A 19,831-nucleotide genomic window follows, 5' to 3' on the forward strand; every position below is an offset into this window, starting at 1 on the left:
GAAGCCATGTGCAGTGTGGGAGTCTCCTTGTTGCAACTTGACATTTTCTTTAATTGCACTTACATTCATAAAAAATGGTCTTTGTGATGGTTAATTTTATGTATCAACTTGACTGGAGCACAGGGTACCCAGATATTTGGGTAAACATTATTCTGTTTGTTGCTGTGACAGTATCTCTGGAAGAAATTAACATTTAAATCAGTAGAAAGAGTAAAGCGGGTGGCACTCTTTAATATGGATGGGCCTCAACAGATCCCTTAAAGGCCTGACTAGAACAAAAGGTGAATTATGGGGGGGGGGGGGGTGTGTGGATTTTCTCTCCTTGCCTCTGTCTTTAAGCTAGAAGATGAATCTTCTCCTGCATTTGGATTCAGACTTGAACCAGACTTACACCATTAGCTCTCCTTGTTCTCAGCCTTTCTGACTTAGGCTGGAATTATATGACCCGCTCTCCAGCCTGCCAGATGCAGATCTTGGGACATCTGAGCCCCCATAACCACGTTAGTTAATTACTTAAATAAATCTCTTTATATCTGTAGCCACATCCGTATCTGTGTCTATCTCCTACTGGTTCTGTTTCTCTGAAGAACCCCGGTTAATGCATACCAGGTAACAGGGGATGTGTTAATTTGCTCAGGCAATGAAACCACACCTGGTACAATCTTCCTTCCAAAAAGATTTTTTACAGTCATTAATTGTGTTCATGCAAATAGGGAGTTGAAATTTAGCTTTCCTGCATCATCTCAGTTGACTTGAAGCAAAGAAATGAACAAGTATATTCAAATACTAGATAATTAACAAATGTCTAAATTTGAAGCAGGTCTGGAGTATGCTCTGAAATCCAAAAGACCTTGTCTAAATTCTGGTTTTGCCATATGTGAGCCACCTGATTGATTACATGCAAGAATGTAAGCTCCTCTTTCTCATCTGTACCAGTTGCTCTTGCAGAATTATTAAAAAGATTAGACCCAGCCCAGAGCTTACCATACGACGTGTCCTCAGTAAGTGCTAGTTTCCTTTCTCCTTGATCAAAACCCGTACTACAAGGCCCTGCAGGCCCAGTCTCCCTCTTGACCCTATCACTGCTGTCTTCATTTACTCCTTGCCATATATACTGACCGCTTGCTTTTCTTTGAATTAGTAAAGCACACTCTCATCTTGGGCTCTCCCTACTTTCTTTCTCCTCTGCCTTGTACAATCCACATTTTTCCTTCAGATTCTGGCATGGTTCACCCAGCCCCCACAACCCTGCAGTTCAAACACTTCTTCCAGGTGTCTGCTCATCAGACTGCCTTCCCTGACCCACTCATACCAGGTGAATGACAATGTCCCTGTGAATGGCCTTTGTGCTTCCAATGAGCACTACTTTGAGAGGTTCCTGTTGGAACCACCACTACATAGTTTGAGGCCCACGATCCTGTCCAACCAGGATGCTCATCTCATCCCCCTGACCTCCCGGGCTCTAAACACTTTACATGTATCACCTCATTAAATCCTCCCAGCACCCCTAAGAGAAAATGCTACTATTATTATCTTCATTCCATTAATCTGACTAATGACACACAGAAAGGTTAAGTAATTTGCCTAAAGTCACACAGCTAGTGAATGGAGAAGTATCCCAGCTGGTCTTATCTATCTGGGAGAAACTCAGCCAGCGGGGATGGAGTCTCTGCCACACCCACTGCATAGCCTGGCCCTGCCCTCACATGTTGTGGCCTTGGTTCTGTTGTTTCTAAATTTAAGAGGTTACCATTGCTCCCAGGAAGACAGGGTAGGAACAACAACGACAACAGCAACAAAAAGAATGTAATGAACAGTAAGCATTTGGGACGGCCCCAAAGAAAGACACAACAATGGTCAAAAGCACTATGTCAATACTCTCCCTGTCAAGGTTACTGCCCAACAACAACGCTGGGGACCTTGAGTTAAGTCTGTGCCACTAGAGTTACTTGATGTGATGACATGAGTTTCATCAAAAGGGGAATTTCAGCAAAAGGCTTTGTGGATGTGATTACACTTGAATTTAAGAAATAAATTGATAAACCTGTTTATCTCTCTAGCATGCAGTTGAAAATTTGGCTTTGCTGTTTTCTAATCTTAAATAGACTTCAGAAACTTGAATTCTATTTTACTGTTTTGGGTTCTCAGAGTATTGAGCAGCTGTGATCTCATGAATTTACTCAGAACAACTAGTATGTACTGAATACCTACTATACGCCAAGAAGAGAGTCTAGGCCTTGCTTTTAAAATGTAGGGGTGGGTGACACAAAATTTCCTCCATCATAGACCACTACATTCTAGCGTGATACTTCCCAATAAAGATTGATACCAGACATAAGCTCCATTCTTAGTATCCAATCAAATATTATTTTACTAAGAACATAATGTTCACACCATGTTTACTAAGCTTACAATGTACTTGTTACACTGCATTATTTCCTAAATTGTAAAAGGTTTTATAGTCAGCCTTTCATATTCACAGTTCCACATCCTTGGAATTCAACCAACCAAGGTTGGAAAATACTCAGAAAAAAAAAATAACAACAATAAAGCATAATAAAAATTTTAAAAACAACATAGTACAGCAACTATTTACTTAGCATTTACATTGTATTAGCTATTGTAACCTAGAGATTATTGAAAGTATATAGGAGGAGATACATAGGTTATATGCAAATACTATACTATGTCATTTTATATAAGGGACTTGATCATCTGCAGATTTCAGTATCTTGGGAGAGGGGTGGTCTCTCTCCCAGGGATGATTGTAGTACAGGGGAAGGATGTACAGCACAGGGGACAGTTGTACAGTATAGGGGATGGTTGTACACTACAGAGGACAGTTATACAGCACAGGGGATGGTTGTACAGTACAGGGCATGGTTACACAATATGGGAGACAGTTAGTTGTCTAGTACAGGACATGGTTATACAGTACAGGGGACAGTTGTACAGTACAGGGCATGGTTGTACCGTGCAGAGGACAGTTAGTTGTGCAATACAGGGCATATTTATACAGTACAGTGGACAGTTGTACAGTACAGGGCATGGTTACACAATATGGGAGACAGTTAGTTGTCTAGTACAGGACATGGTTATACAGTACAGGGGACAGCTGTACAGTACAGGACATGCTTATATAGTACAGGGGACAGTTGTACAGTACAGGACATGGTTATATAGTACAGGGGACAGTTGTACAGTACAGGACATGGTTATACAGTACAGGGGACAGTTGTACAGTACAGGACATGGTTATACAGTACAGGGGACAGTTGTACAGTACAGGGCATGGTTGTACCGTGCAGAGGACAGTTAGTTGTGCAATACAGGGCATGTTTATACAGTACAGTGGACAGCTGTACAGTACAGGGCATGGTTGCACAGTATAGGAGACGGTTGTACAGTACAGGAGACAGTTGTACAGTACGGGGCATGGGTAGTATAGCACAGGGGAGAGTTGTACAGTACAGGGCATGGTCGTACAGTGCAGGGCATGGTTATGTAGTAGAAGGGACAGTTGTACAGTACAGGGCACGGTTGTACAGTATAGTCTTGCTGGTTGCCAGATAACTTGAATAACTTGGGAGGAGGTTACAATTGGCATAGGACTTGGAAATTTGCCTTGTTTACCAAATGGAGTGAGAATAGAATAAAGAAAGCCACATCCCAGTAGAAGTTTCAAGAAGAGTCTCAAGTTTCTGCCACCTTGCTCTATCGCTCTGTCATGAGCATGACACATTCCAAGAAGCAGACACCCCCCTCAAACCAGGTTCCAGAATGAGTAGAAACGTACACTAGTGCCACAGAAACCAACCTGCAGCCCCTGACTCGGGGCACAACAAGACAGTCGTCGCCATCCACTAAGATTTGGGGGTTATTTCTGACTACAGCAAAAGTGATATACTCCACATTTTTTCCAGATTAAATAATTTTATGTTCACAGGTATTATGTTGGGGTCTGAAGAAGAAATTAGGTCCATTTTATGGATGAGATCCCTAAGGCATAAGAGTAGTTAAGCAATGACCCAGAAATCAACCAAAAAGAGGAGCAAAGCTATCTACATACTCAGCTGAATGAGTACATAGTATAAAACAAGACTGACTCACTTTAATGTAAAAATCTCTGCAAACTGCAGATTGATGAAAACACTAGCAAATCATAAAGGTTTCATTGGTCTCTGGGCCCGTTCCTGATATCAGGGATGATGCAACAACGGACCAAGAGGCCTACATTAGAATAAATGCAGAATCTTCTCCGTTAAGCTTCATGGGCTGGCAGCCCCAGCTCTCGCACCCAGAGGCTCCACAAAGCAACGCTAAACCTCTCAGAGACTGGATGCTCCTCTCTGGCCATGGAAAGGCCTTCTGGGCTCAACAGATAAGCTCTGTAGTGGCTCTGTGACAAACATCCCAGAATGCCCATTACATGCCTGCAACTGGCACTGGGAATGGCAACAATCAGAGGGTGTGTTATCTCACCAGGAAATTCAAACAGAAAGACCGTGACCTTCAGGCAAGTCAAGGAGGAAGGTAGCAATTCAGGACAGAGGCTCACAGGATTTGACATGAGTGACTAATTCAATTTTTTGCTCGTATTGTTTTAAATTCAAACCTTATTGTTCTTTTTCTTTGCTTTATTATCTTCTTTCTCTCTGACTTTCACTTTAAAAAAACATTCCATTCAACGGGGGCGAGTGAGTCACCATAATCATTTATTTAGACACATTTCAGGCTCGCTCTATGCTATCCAGCCCCACTTGCTGACATATACGGAAGGCGTTCTGCAGCAGCTGATCTTTTCACCAGAAAGCCCAATTTTCAACAGCTATTTCTGGGGGGTCCGGGAGGGTTGGCACCTTTCATGTGGCTTTTCATGACAATTCACACCCTTGGTTTCCTACCCTGACCCAAGCTAGGCTGACTTCTGGCACCTCCCACTCCTGTATACCCACAGATGCTGTTTTCAAGCCTCCTCAGACCTGGAGCAACAATCCTGGCCTTTGCCTTCTTATACTGTCATATCAACTACATTAAATTATCATCCTAGAGCAATTAGGTAAACATATACGTGTGCATGTTTGTAAAGCACTGCATTGCAGTGCAGAAGTCAAATATTAGTATAAAATCAGGAAAAGTATTTCTGACAGCTGCAAAACATCCCCAAACAGTTGCAGACAAACCTGGAGAAGTAAAGCTGATAAAAATTGATCTGTGAACAGACTCTATCCTTCATCCAAAACCTCTCACCAGGTAGCACCTTGTGAACATGGGTCTCTCACAAGGATGTGAGTCACACCCTGCAATTTGTACAGAGCTTTCGATTTGTTTTCAAAGCTTGTTATCTTCAAATATTCCTGAGAGGGAAACAGGAAGGAAGATTAGCTCCACTGGAGGATGAGGAGATGAAGACCCAGGGAGGCTGTCCACCCACTTTGAGCAGGTCATTGGCAGACCAAGAATTAACGTTTTATTATTTTAATATTAGGTGCCATGATGTTTTTTTAATTTCCCCATTTAAAAAACTTGTAATATGCGGTTGAATGCAGCAAATTCCCGTCATCTTATCTCAAGTACCTTCCAGTAAGGTTCTTCAAGGAGGCCGCTTGGAATGGGTTCCATGAGGGCAGGGTTTATCTGTTGGAACAACCCCAGCACCTAAGCACGCTCAGTTCTCAAAAAACAGCTGTGGAATAAGGAAAATGCAAGTCTTTGCTTTTTCCCTTTTTAATATTTTTAAGCAAACCTACTACCTGATCCAGCAGCTGAAAGCAATCTTCCCTCCCCAGCTCTCGTTAATGGACACTCCACAACTTTGTAACTATGGGGTCCATCATTTGACACCCACAGATACCTCTGGTTGGAAATCCATCTCCATCGCTCCTTTGTGAAAATTCCCTAACAGCTTCCCACATCTTCAGGATGTCCTCTAGCTTCAGTTTTCAGTGAGCTCTACCCACCCCCCTCACACTCTAACCCTATTGAGCTACATGTTCCACCTGCTCTAAGTTGGTACAAGTTGTTGTAAGCCACTTTTTGTCCTGAGGAGCAGGATTCAGATGGGGAGAGGATATGAGGTGGGAGGTGGCAGCCTCCAGAGGTCCCCAAGCCTCACTGGGGCCAAATGCTTTCCTTAGCCCTCCTCTCTCCCCTTGCTTTAGCCCCATTACATTTGCTAGGATTTTTCCCTGCATTTGAAGAAACTCAAACTTCTCAGAGACTGGCATTTTGCTCTGTGAAGGGAAAGGCCCTGCCAAGGGAGGTGCTTTTCCTTCTGGAAAGGTCTCCAGCGACAAAGTCTTCCAGGTCCCACAGGCTCCCCCTGCTACCCCCTGCGCCAGCAAAGTGGGGAGTGGAAAGTCTTGGCTGAAATCCTGACACACTTTGAGGGTTTCTCGAGAGCCTCCCTGTTCCAGTCTTTGGTCAGTTTTTATAAACACCAGTCCCCAGCAGAGACTGGACGAGCAGTTAATCCCCGGGGATTCTGAAGAGAAGCCCTCTTCCTCTGGACTCCAATTAACGCTCTCCTCTCCACAGCTTTCACTTCCAGCTTTCTCCTGGCACCTTCTCCTTTCCTTAGCAATCCTGCCCATCTGATGGTGGTCCAGCTGATTAATGGGGATTTAGAGCCAGTGTTTCTTCAAAGTTCCAATGTTTATTTAAAAAAAAATCACAAATAATATTTAACTAGGACTCTTGGACTTAAAAAAAATAAACAGGAGCAGAGGTCTTCATAAAAGCTGGGCTCTCTTTCTATCCCAGATCCTGTGCTATGTGCTGGGGATGTGAAGATTGAAGACAAGCCTAGGCCTGCCCTGCATGGTGCACAGGCCAGCGTGAGAACAGGCCAATGAACTGGAGACAGCAAAAACGTTCTGGGTCAGAGGGAGCGCCAGGAGGGCCTTGAAATCACAGGCTGGCCTGTGATGTCTCCATGACCCCATGGCCTGCCACCGGTCACTTGTCTACTCAGCTCCGGCCCTGGCCTCCCTGCAGTTTCTTCACCAGGCTAGGCACACTCTACTCTGGTTTGGCCCTCGCTGAGGCTCAGACTGGAACAGTTTCCCCCGATTAGCCACATGGATTATTCTCTTACATCCTTCAGGCCTTCACTCAATCCTCACCTTCTCTGACAACCCTATTTAAAATGGCAAGTCTTTCCCCAAACTTCGCATCCACCACCCATCCTTCTGTATACCCATCCCTGCTTCGTTTTTCTTCATGGAACTTATCACCATCTCACATGATATACATTTTACTCGTTTATGTGTTTATGGTCCATCTTTCCCCAACAAAATATAAGCTCCATGGGTTAGGGAGTTTTGTGTGTTTGGTTTACTGCTAAATCCCCAGAAAGAAACAGACCCAGAGAAGTGTGCAACACATTGTAGGTGCTCAATAAATATCTGTTGAATAAGTGGATGGATGAATGGATGGATGAATTTGATGGGGACCAGGGGAAGGTTTCGGCGAATGTTATACCAGAAGCGAATCTCAAAGGGTCTGTCCAAGCAAAGAAAGGGCATTTTGAAAACAGGATGTAGCTCATGTGTGATTCTGGGTAAATCACATTACCATTTTCTCTTCTGTAATATGAAGCTAACGCATAGTATTTGCAAGTCTGTGATGAGCCATGAAACTGAAAAAGGACTTTGGGTGAGCTAAACTGAGCCAATAGTGGGGCAGGCTGAAACAACATGGGAAGAGACAAAAGGAAGTTGCCTTTCTCCACAGCCAGCAGATTGAGTTATGACCAGCGGACAGATACTGGGGAAGCTTGGCCCTGTGAGGTGGGAGCTGGTGGGTCAGCTTGATCTCCTGGTTCAACAAGGAGTGTTTCTGTTCCAGGGCAAGGCAAAGCCCGAAGCACTCTATAAAGCTGCAGCCTGTGAATCATTGATTCACCAAGCAAAGCCACAATGTTTGCATCTCTCCGAGCCTTGGTTTTGCTCTCTATATAATAAAGAGCACAACTTCTTCTTCCATTGAATGACACATCTGGAAGTATCCAGAAAACTGTCTGGCACTTTGGGAACACATGGTCAAAGTTTGTTAAGCAGAAACACCATATACTATTTGCATGAAATTTACATTAAGGTAGGGAGTGCCATGGTATTCCTTCTGGAAAAAGGATAAGAAATCAAGCTACGATCATATTTTCTGAGGCTTAAGAGACTCCAGTCATGGCAGGAAAAAGAATTTTATTTTCTTAAAAAATAAAATAAAATTGTGGCCTGGAAGCAGTGTGAGCTGTGTGGTATGGAAACATGTAGAAGTTTTAGAGCCAGGCAGACTTCAACCAAATCCTGGTGCCCCATTTTCAGCCCTTTTCAGTCCTATGTCTTAAAGCAAATTTTAAAAAACCTTCTTAGCTTCATTGTCTTTATCTTTAAAAGAGAAATGAAAATATCACCTTAGAAGGTGCCTGTGGGACGAAAAAATGTATACAAAAATACTATCCAAATAGTTAGAATGAATAGGTGCTAAATGTATCCTGAATAGCATAATTCACTGTTGTTAACATAATTAAAAATTTGGGACTACTATGAAAAATTAAGGGTCATGTCTGGACTGGGCAACCTATAAGTAACTGGTTAGAAAAAAAAACTCACATTCATATACCACAAATAACGATCACACTGTAGCTATTTTAGTTTCTATGAGCTACTCGATCTATTTCCTGAATCTGAGGTTTCACAGATAAATTTACACAACCAGGACCTTACTAGCAGGTTACTGGACACACAGTGTGAAAGCGAGAAAGAGGGACGAGGCCTTGACACACAGATGTTTTAAAGGGAGAAAAAATAGGAGATATGCACTTAGCATTTCATCCACACCCGCACAAGCTCACTCACTCGCCCCGAGTGATGAAAAGAGGAAACCCCAATTCAGACCCATGGGGAAGAGGGCTCTTGGTTTCAGTAATTGCAAGCCAGAGCTGAACAATCTCCTGTCCATCTCAAGAATGCCTCTGGGCCTGGAGTGTGGGGCCTAGTGTGTGGGCTTGCCTCACCAACCCAGGAATGGCTTTAAACTTCATCTAGTCAAACACACTTGTTAAAAATGGAGGAACTGAGGCTCAGGGAGGGGAGGAGGCTTACAACAAGTTAGGCAGAGGGTCAGTGGCAGAGCTAGGCTTATACCCAGGGGAGTCCTTGGACAGTGCTCGCTCCACTGCCCACATGGTCTTCTGGATCCTCCACAGTTTGGTAAGCAAAACTGCAACAGTCTTTCACATCCTCTTCTGTTCCTTCTCCCTCACATCCAGTGTCTCAACTCTGCTAAGCCCTGCTTGGGTTTAACCCTGAAGAACTTGAACCTGAAGGAGTTGTAAATGAAGAAGTTGTAAATGTGCGGCAGCTGGAGCACGGCCTGGTCACACAGGGGCTCAGACAGCTGCAGCACAGCTTCTCCCTCAGTGCTTCTCCTGCCCCCTCCCTTTCTTTTCTCTTTCATAATCTTTTTCCTACTTTCTCCAACTGACTATTACATAAAATTGAATGCGTTCTTGGTCCTTTTTTTTTTAAACCTGTATTGGGTTTTTCTTTCACTTATTTTTATTTCTAAAGTCACATGTGCAAATGATTTGGGTGTTTTTAAAATGTGTAGCATAGGATTTACAGGGTTCTATGTTTCTGAAGCAGTAGAATTGGATATTTCTCCCTAAGAAATGTAATTCAGTTGCTTTCTGCCAGTTAATGTCAGAATTGCCTTTCTTGTTGGTCACTGGTCCTTGAAAGACAAAAGGTCCCTTGGCTTGCAGGGGCATCTGAGTAGTCAGTTCCACCTGTGAGCTACACAAAGGCCAGGGCAAAGCCTTGTCCAGAGAGCGCCTGGTAGATTCCTGCCCTCTGCATCACTTCCATGGAACTAAAAGGATTCCCCCAATGCACATGTACGCACTTACACATACACCTGTACACATCCACATATTCACCCCCACACACCCACTCACAAACCACACACACACACCCATAGTCACACCACCCACACTCACACATACCTATATACACACAGCTATAAACATCCACATATCCACACCCACCCACCCACTCACAAGCCACACATAAACACACATACATTCAAACCACACACATCATACTTACACATTCACAAGTCCAGGCCTCTCTAGTTTCTAAGGGCCAGCCATCCCCAGAGGCACCCTCTTCTCCATGTGCCCTGATGTGAACCATATTTACAGCTCCCTAGTGGTTCCAATAGTCTATGCAAACCAAAGGCCTTCAGGATCCTGCCTGTTAAAGTCACTCCTCCACGGTGGAAGCCACATGGCTATCACTGGTTATGAGTGGGTGAGACCCTCCTCCAGAAGGGCAGAGTGGGTCCTCAGAGAGGAGGAGCTGCTGATTTTTAAGCATCATCAGATTCTGAAAGAAATGTTAAGCTTTTGATCTAGGAAATGTCAGAATTATGATACATTAATAATAAACTCAAAAGACAAAGATATAAAGAAAGAGAAAACAGGAGAGAAATGCAGAGTAATCACTGGAATGGCCATTGCCATGAAGGCCACGGCCAACAGCCTTGCTTGGTCAAGCAGCCAACAAGACCTCATGAGCATCAGTGGTGTGAATGGCAGTAGAGGCACCAGGGCCAAAATACATCTGATGCAAACCAGCCAAAGGGCAGAAACACTAGAGCTGTGGAAGAAGTAAAGGAAGACCCAGGAGGGAACCCAGTAGAGCACAGGGCAACTTTCTACATCCCTCCAGAGGTCAGCCTGGGGCTGGCAGAAGTTACCAGTACAGCCAGCCAGAGAGCTCAGTGCTTCCCACTCTCCTCCTCTTTTGATGTCCTAGCCTCCATGTCTTAATTCTCAGAGAGACAAAGGAAGAAGTAATTTACTTAGACACTCAGTTCCTAGGGGCCAAGGAAGGGAAGTGACAAGCTCAGGCTCACTTAACAACCCAAAAGCAGACCCAAAACAAGAACCAATACGTTCTCACGCTCAGCTGAGGCTTTTCACTTCCCCATGTTCACTCTTCTAGCCCTGGCTCTTCCTCACATGGGTAAAATGATGAGTAAGATTTAAAAATTCCCTCTACCATGCCCCCACAAGGCCAAAACCGAAACTTAATTATAAGCCACACTCAATAAAAAATTCCCAGCTTATTTTTACTTCTCAGGAAATTTTCTTTTTTTAAATGACTTTGTTCCAGTGAAATTTGAAAGCCCATGTTTTTTAATGCTTTTTTTTTTTTTTTGGGGCTATTGTTTTGTTTTTGTGCCAAGCACGGTCATTTAATTCAGTTAATTGACAAAATATAAAAATGGCCACTAATGCTTTTGATAAGCATGAGATGGGCCATGTCACCATACCCTCTGATATCCAAAGGTAGGATATTCACTTGTGTCATCTGGATTTTGCCGACACAGTCAGTTCTTTTAGGCCTTTTGCAAGATCCACAAACCCTTCTTTGAGACTCTTTACTCAGATGTGCTTCCAAATTCAGAAACGTCTTTTAGAAAGGTGAAGAGTGCATAAGCCATATATTACGTACGTGCCCAGCAGGGTCTGGGACACTTATCTTTGTGCTGAAAGCCTCATTCATCTTGAGTGTAATACATAAAAGTTATAGAGTCTCTGGGCCAGCTTTTGCTTTCAAATGCATGATGAAATAAACTTCCCATTTTCAGAGCTTTTTGGATTTTGGATTTAAAAATAAGCGAATGTGTATGTGTCAAAAAAATAGCTTATGACCCCATTTATCACTTCTGAAGGTATACAAGGACCTGGATTTAAAACTGCAAGATTACAGAAAAAAATACACTTTTAAAAAATAAGAAAAAGACTCAGGATAAGGAGATTGATCATATAGTTCACGTACAGTGCTTGGTACTGATGAGAATCATTACCCTTGTTACAATCTAGGAAATAATGTGGCTAGCTTCACTTCAGGCATAAATTGAAAGCTCAAAAGCTAGAAACAGAAGTCTAGATGGGTTGACTAAGTGGGGCTTTTTCAGGGACAATTCAGGAATGTGTTGTCAGAGAAAGGAGAAGTTTCATGTCATTTCCCACCCAGAAAAACAAATAAAGAGGAACCTAGAGGACATAGCAAAAACTTTACAGACAAATTTTATTCAAAGGTCAGGCAAAAAGGAAGATGGATGTATATTTAATTCACATATTCCTCATAATATTCCTGAGACACAAACATTATTAACTTGAGTTCACAAACTGGAAAACTTAGCAAGCTCAAGGAATTTGTCCAAGGAAAGGGCCAAGATTCCATCCAACCCAGGTCTGTTTGCTTCCAAACACTCGCTCCAGAACTTCAAGGAGCAGATGTCACTTGTCTGGATTTCAAAGAGTTGTGGTAGCTGAGTTCTTGTCTCAGCCTTGGAAAAGTCACTGGTCTCAGTTTCTCTTTCTTCCTCTTTTCCTGTCTTTCCCTTTCTTTCCTTTCCTTTTTTTCTTTTCCTTCCTCCCTTCCTTTTCTCTTCATTCCACCCATCTACCTACCTATCTAATCCCTCAGTTTCTGTGGAATAGAGGAGAAAGAGCAGGGGTATTCATCAGCGTGCATGCCTGTCACTCTGTAAGCTGAGAACATAGTTATCTTGTGTTCCTTCTCAGGACTGCAAGCTGTCCCAAGGAAGGGCCTAAGAAGTAAGTTGGATACCACCTGCCTCGACTGGGAGCCATCCACAGCTCAGCAAGGCCATAAGCTACACTCACTGTAGGCTCAGCTCATTACTTCTGGGTGGCATCCTCCGTGGAGGTGGGCTGAGCAAAGGACACCCTGAAGGACGTCAGCCAAACACAGACACACCAGTCACAGGGAAGCACTTGAAACGCAAGCTATATTTCATTCAGTTTTAAGGCATGGAGGCTCCTCTACCTAGCAGAAACTTACCACCTCTTTGAGATGAGTGTTCTACCCAAGGCACACGCTAATTAACTCCACGCTCCTCACATATGGATAGCTCTTATTTATAGTGTGGGCGGTACAGAGAGATCAGGCTTTGAAGGCACACAGATGTGGTTTCAGATACCAGCTATGCCACCTTTCTAATGAGGTGACATTCTGCAAATTCCTTAACACCTCTGGACTTCCATTTCCCCATCCATAGAATGGGGATAATATCTGTTTCAAAAGTTCTTCAGAAGATTGCTAAAAGTGGGTACAAAATGTTTATCGTTGTCCTGCTGACAATACCCTACATGGCTCAGTAGGAACACAAGACTCAGGAGATCAGACAGCTTGTCAAAGCCCAGGCTGCTTGTGAGCTGGCAGCATGACTACAAGACCCCGGGTCTCCCTGGACTCTCCACTTGCTCTTGCCCCGACCACAGCACGAAGCTTCTCACATGAGGTGACTGGGAGCCAGCCTCATCACTGTGGCTGGAAAGGCCTGCATCTGGTTGCCAATGCGAAGGAGAGAACTTGAAAAGTGTTGGGATAAATGTGTGTCACTCATTGTTCCTCATGATCAAAAAATAATTGTGCATTTAATTTTGAAACTCAGGAATCATCAAACTTAAATAATGATTTTAAAAAAACAACATTAACTTAAAACAGAAGAGCACATTGCAGTAACCAAGGCATCTGTGAGGTCAACCTTCTTCTGCATTCACTGTGGTGAAGGCTCTGGAATACGGGAGTAAGCTGGTGCCTCTGTGCCACTCCTGTGTCTCTGCTTGTCTCTTCCCACTGTCATCAGCCTTTTACCGGGATGCTCAGCCAGAAAGTGGTTTCCTTTCTGGGAAGGAAAACAGGGCTTCTCACCTCCTTAAGAGGATTCCTTGAAAACACACTTGGTTCTCTGTATCCCAGCTCTCTCTTGGCAACCCTGCTAACTAAAACAGCTAGATTTTGCCTCTTCACCTGTCGGTAGAGGAAATGAGCCCATGAGCTTATTAGAATCATCAGGCTAGATGTGGAAAGACACTTTCAAGTCATCAAATCCAGCCTTCCGATTTCACCAGCAGTGAAACTGAAGCACAGAGACCTGCTCCTCCCTTACGAGGAAGTCAGGACTGCAGCTGACAGCTGAGCTTAGGTGGGCAGCCTTCTAGGACACGCGTGTTTCTGTTTCGTACTCCCTCTCCGTGCAACATCAGGTGTAATTCAGGTGCTCCACGGAGAGCGCCTATGTGGAGGGAAATGGACTCTATTACAGTAAGAGTCAAAACAATGCTTCCCTCTTCCCCCAGCACACTACACTCTGTATAACACTGACCACGCTCCACTTGGCCATGTGTTTCCTCCCCTGATTCTCCCGTGGAGGGAGAGCTACCTGAGGGCAGGGGTAATGTCATGTTGATCACTGCATCCTAGCACAGCACAGGGCAGGAATCCACCCTGTACATATTTGTCAAATGAATAATCTCATTTACGCTTGATCCATCATAAAACTGCAATTAAACTCTTTGGGGCACTCCATTTCCCCAGTTTCATTTAAAAAATCTAATTATCTATGCCATACAGAATTTTTATTAGAAAGTGAAGTCATTAAATAAGCAGACACCAGACTCAGGCCCTGAGATAATTGCAAATAGAAACGCATCTGTCTGCAGTGCTCAGCTGGACCTGGTAAACACACTGCTGGGAAACATGGCACCCATTTTCAGCACTTGGATTCATGGGGGAAATGGGGTTCTTAAGCCAGGGAAATTAGGCTTCTAAATTACCCAAGAAAGGCTAATGAGCAATTCTGTAACTGCTTTTCAATCCCTCCAACTTCCTAGGTGATAGCTGTACTGACAGACTGAATCCCAGCAATCTGGGAGGCCAAAGTGGAAGGACTACTTGAGCCCAGGAGTTCAAGACCAGCCTGGGCAACATGGCAAAACCCCACCTCTATAATAAATGAAAAGATCTTGGTGGTGCACACCTGTGGTTCCAGCCACTCAGGAGGCTGGGGTGGGAGAATCACTTGAGCTGAGGAGGTCGAGGCTGCAGTAAGCCACGATGGCACCCCTGCACTCTAGCCTGAGTGACAGAGCGAGACCCTGTCTCAAAAAAAGAAAAAAGAAATAAACTGAATCCAAATCACCTTTGTATTTGAAGAGCCATCCACCCATATGTTCTGACCTTGTTTCTCCTGTCTCTGTATCCCTGGAAAGCAACTGTTATACTTTCCCTTCATAAGTTCAATCATAAAATCTTGGCCTGCTTAAAGGTTCAGTTTATTTCAGTGACAAATCAGCAATCCATTCTCGTGCAACGGAAGCTACTTCTAGCATCATCAAACATTTTCCCTTAACTCAGATGTGTCAAACTCCTCTTCTATTCATCACTTATAGAAATAAAATCTCAGCCAACTGCAGAAGCAATTCTTAAGGCTGTGGTGAGAGCAAATAAACTCTAAATATTTACTAAGAGACTGAGTTACAACACTGACCAGTTCCACCCCTGTTAAAATCTGCCTGCATTCTCCAAACACAATTATTTTAGGTCACTGACACGCCAGCCAAGGAAACGACAAGGCTGTGTACTACAGCACAAAGAGCAAGTAGAACCTAGCTTTAAATTCTGGTCCTGCCACTTCCTAGCTTCTAGACATGAGGCAAGGGACTTTACCTTTCCCCATTTTCTTAACTGTAAAATGGGGACAATAATACTAATGTCACAGAATTGTAGTGATAATTGAGAAAAGTGTATATTAACGTTTACAGTAACTTAAAAAAAAGAAGTTCAAAGTGCTCACAGTAAAAACTATGAGGCATTCATTTTAAAGTATTCTCACAGAATGTGTTTCTAAAACTCAGGGTGTTTGTTGCCACTTCAAATTTGTTCTCCTTTGAAAAAAAAGGGTTGGTGATTCGTGCATTGTTGTGGTATTACAGAACACAGCTTATCTAGTGAGAGATAACTTGAAAATTAACCAGCAATGCTAGGAGCCTGAGAATGGGCAATTTTCAACCTTCTCAGATAATGAATGGATCTCCAAAGGCTAGAATTCATCCAAAGAGCTTTGTACCATGGTTTTAAGGGGACCCAGAGGTCCAGTAACTGAGAACGCTTTTCTAATCAATATAACTAAATAACAGCAAGTCTACTGTGAGGCTGGCACCATGCCAGACCCTTTAAATATGTAAGATCATTTAAATCTTAAAAGGCAAGTATAATTATTGCAATTTCTCAGATGTAAGAATTGAGATCCAGAGAGGTTAGATGTACCTTCAACCACAGTTAAGACAAAGCAGTAGTGGGGTTTGAACTCATGCCTGACTCTTAAGACCACTTTCTTTCCAATCACCATGATGCCTTGTCAGGTAATTCATGCAGCTCCTGAGACAAGATCTGAACCATGATGAAGTGGGAACCGGAGGCTTCTATATGACAGGATGAGTCAAAACTCAGTGAGAAAGGCAGCCCTGGCTCCCTGCCATGCTTCAATCCCCTACCCTGCTCACATGGGCTGATGTGTGGCTCTCCAACCATCACATTGCTCCTCAAGTGAGCAGTGGAAGGACAAATGTATTTCAGCCCCAAAGCACAAATCACCTGATTTAACCCTCATGGGTGACCTAGTCAAGTGGCCATATCTGGGCCCTACATCAGCCTGACTTTCCTTTTATCATACCACCTCTCTAACTGTATTACAAGGATCTTTTTCCATGACTAAATTGTTTTTTGAAAACAGAAATACTGTTCATTTTTCGAATCCCTAGTTCCCAAAACCATATTTGGTACACAGCAGATACTCAATAAATGTAAGGTACATAAATAAATGAAAGGATTCAACATCAAGGCTGGGCAAAATGCCTCTAGAGGATGCCTCTAACCCTGAGATTTTACAGCTTAATTATTCCTAAATTGGTTTTCAATCTCTGGACAGTGGTCCAGGGCTCTCTTTAAGATTGAGATCTCCCAATAGAACTAGGACATTATGGGTCCTTAAGCCTTTCAAAGTGTTCAAAGCACTCCCTGTAGGCTATTCTATGCCATCCTAAAAGAACAAGAAAATGTGGCCAATAGGATAGATACTGTCAACCCCATTTTAAAGACAGAGAAACTGAGGCTATATGAGAGAACTGACTTTCTCGGGCCAACATTTGACACTGAAGCTGCTGATTCTCTGGTTTTTTCGTGCTACCATAATACATGCTCAGCTTATTTTTAACAAACCTAAAGCATGGCAATGTGAAGGGAGTGGCAGGGAATGGGAAAGAAGAGAGTGTACTGAAGAGAAAAACACCAGGGAAGGGAAGGAACAGCCTCACTGGAGAGTGTCACTGACAGCTGACGGTGGGTGCCCTTACGGCCCTGGGGAGCTATGAACTCCTTGCCCAGGGCTGGCTTGGAAGGGTCTACTTGACTCTGGATCCCTGACTTATCCAGTTGCATCTAGGCCTGGGAGTAAACGCAAACTGAATTCTTCTTGGTGCTGAGTAAAAACAGGAAGTCACAAGTGGCTTTGCTCTGCTCTCAGCTGGGGTCCTCAACAGTTCAGGTCAAGGGTACACTTGGGACACTCCAGACAGCTTCCTGGCAGCTCCCTCCACAGTAGTCCAGCAGGGACAGGAAAAGTGGAGACACCTTCCAAAGAGCCTCCTGTAGTGTGGGTTTAGGCAGCTGAACTAACGAAGTCCCTGTGATCCCACTGGGACAGGACCAGGGAGTCCAACAGAGATGCGTGTATGTCAGCTTCATCACTTTTCCATTCATTCAGCCAAAACTGAGGGCTGACTGTGTGCTCAAATCAGTGTCACCTTAGGGAAATAACTCACTTGCTCTGAGCTTAGTTTCCTCATCTGCAAAGTAGAAAGAGCCCCTGCCCCACGGGGCTATTGTGAAGGTGAAAGGAAATAACACCAGTGAGGTCCTTCGCCACATTTGGTATCTATTTTTAGCACCAAGGCAGTATGCGCCCACTATGTGCCCAAACCCGTGATGCTGCTGCTGCCTTCTTCCCAGAGTCAGAGCCCAGAGGCAGGAGGGAATGTGGGCAGGTCTGTTTCCACCTCGCTTTCCCACTCTCCCCTCACAGGAACCCAGGGCCAGCAGGAGGTGAAGTTCTGCCAGCCCCCAGCCTGGGCCCAGCGCCCATGTTTATGACTGTTTATTTCAGAGCAAGTAGAAAAGAGAAATTAGAGCCATGAAAGACAGGACAACGGACCAATAAAAACCAGCTCCCAGAAGAGTCAGAAGGAGGAAGACAGGCAAAATTGTCACCATAGCAACACAAGACAGTCAGAAGCATGCAGGGAAAACAGCCCCTGCTCTGCCTCCTGTCTCCACTGCAAAGCAAGCCCTCGAACCCCAACCGGAGATCAGTGAAAGCTGACAAGGATCCACCCAAAGAACCCTGGTACCCAAGACCAGACCTGGCTAGCAGCCACTCTAACCCTACTGCCCCAGGACAAGTCCCAGCCTTCCAGGGTCCCAGATCAGCATTCTGTGCCCTGGGGACTCGACACTGTGCAGATGGCCAAGGTCCCATCCAGAGGAGATAGTGACTGGTGACAGAGAGGAAAGTTTCTAACAGGGAGAAAAGGAGGGTCACAGAGCTTCAGGGGAGATCAGGGCCCTAACCTCCAGCCCCATGACCCTGTCTTGGGTTCCCTGGGGAGCAGGCTGGTAAACAAGGGTGTGGGAGAGGATCTCAGGCCCTGTACCTAGAAAGACTGCTCCATCAGTTCTGGACCTGGCACCCCCAAAACAGTGGCTGGGGGAATTCTGGGGATGGGTGGGGAAATAGCTTTGGAGGCCTTAAATGACAAAGATCTTGGCCCTGGTCTCTGAGGACATTGGCTAGAGAGTAGGAGCAGCTTGGAGGAGGACCCACGGACGGGCTGGTACATTTTGACAGAGAATGTCTCCTGGCAGACAAGACAGGTGTCTCCACCAAAAAGCATGGCTGGCCTGGGACCAGCATTTTGGGAAGTGGGTCAAATTGTTCCCAAAGCTCAGTATTGGAAAAGCGCCTTTTGCCAAACTGGGGTTCTGGGTTCTGGGGGAGGAGAAAGGGTGACGGCAAGGAGTGCTGGGTCCTAGGCACAGCAGCATTCTGGCTGGCTAAGAACGTCTGTGGCAGGTGGCAGCAGAAGGATCCAGGTGTGCAGGGGCTGGGGAGGGGGTCATCCTCCCTTTGGGGCTGTAGAGTACACAGCGGCCCGGGGCCTCAGCTGGTGGGAAGGGGAGGCTTAGGGGTCCCCTGCAAGAATGGAGCTTACTCTCCACCTGGGGTGGGGAGTAAGTGAGTGAGGGACGAGGGAGGGTGGTCTGGGAAAGGAACACAATCAGGAACACGCAGAAAGAGGGCAACGGGGCACAAAGCCGGACCTCTGGCCGGCGACCGCTGGAGAAGGGCTCCTGGACGGTATCCTCTGCTCTCCCTCCCTCCCGAAGGCTGCAGGGGCGTCCGGGAGGAGGAGGATAGCCAGGAGGCGCCCGCCCCGCCCCGCGGTGCCCCGCAGTGCCCTGCGCAGGCTGAGCCCCGCGCCCGCAGACCCCCGCTCGCGCCCCTGCCGCGCCCCCAGCCGCGCCGCGCTCACCGAGTCGCCGCCGCCCTGCTCGGCCGCCCGCTCCGCCGCCGCCGCCGTGGACGCCTCTCCCGCGGCCGCCGCAGCCTGCGAGACGGCCCCGGAGCCCCGCCCCGCCCCGCCCCGCCCCGCCCCCAGTCCGGCTCGCGGCAGCCGCCCCGCCCCGGCCCCGGGGGATCCCCACCCGCGCTGTCACCGACCGCGTCCTCACCCTCGCCTGGACAACCCCATCTCCTTGCCTGGCTCTGCCCTCTGCTCCTAGGAGCTGGTGCGGACCCGCCCCAGCAGGGTCGCTCCTGCCCCTTCTCAGCCTTGGCCTCTTGGCCTTGCCTTCCCAGAGGAAGCCTGAACCAGACCTTTCTGTTTCTGCAC

The 19,831-nt window shown here is 45.5% G+C and overlaps 1 protein-coding gene across 2 annotated transcripts in view; it reads right to left on the reverse strand.

Moving 5' to 3' along the window:
* The window catches only part of CYRIA (CYFIP related Rac1 interactor A), a 108,980-nt gene extending 89,408 nt beyond the window's left edge, over positions 1–19,572 (reverse strand). Inside the window, exon 1 of one of the 2 annotated variants that reach the window (XM_038006590.2) lies at positions 19,472–19,572. The gene's annotated coding sequence lies outside the window, so the exon portion shown is untranslated. The remainder of the gene's footprint in view (positions 1–19,471) is intronic. The other variant, XM_038006591.2, reaches the window with a different exon arrangement.
* Between the last annotated feature and the right edge of the window lie 259 nt (positions 19,573–19,831).

This window comes from Chlorocebus sabaeus, chromosome 14 (genome assembly GCF_047675955.1).
Source record: "Chlorocebus sabaeus isolate Y175 chromosome 14, mChlSab1.0.hap1, whole genome shotgun sequence".
NCBI classification, from domain to species: domain Eukaryota; kingdom Metazoa; phylum Chordata; class Mammalia; order Primates; family Cercopithecidae; genus Chlorocebus; species Chlorocebus sabaeus.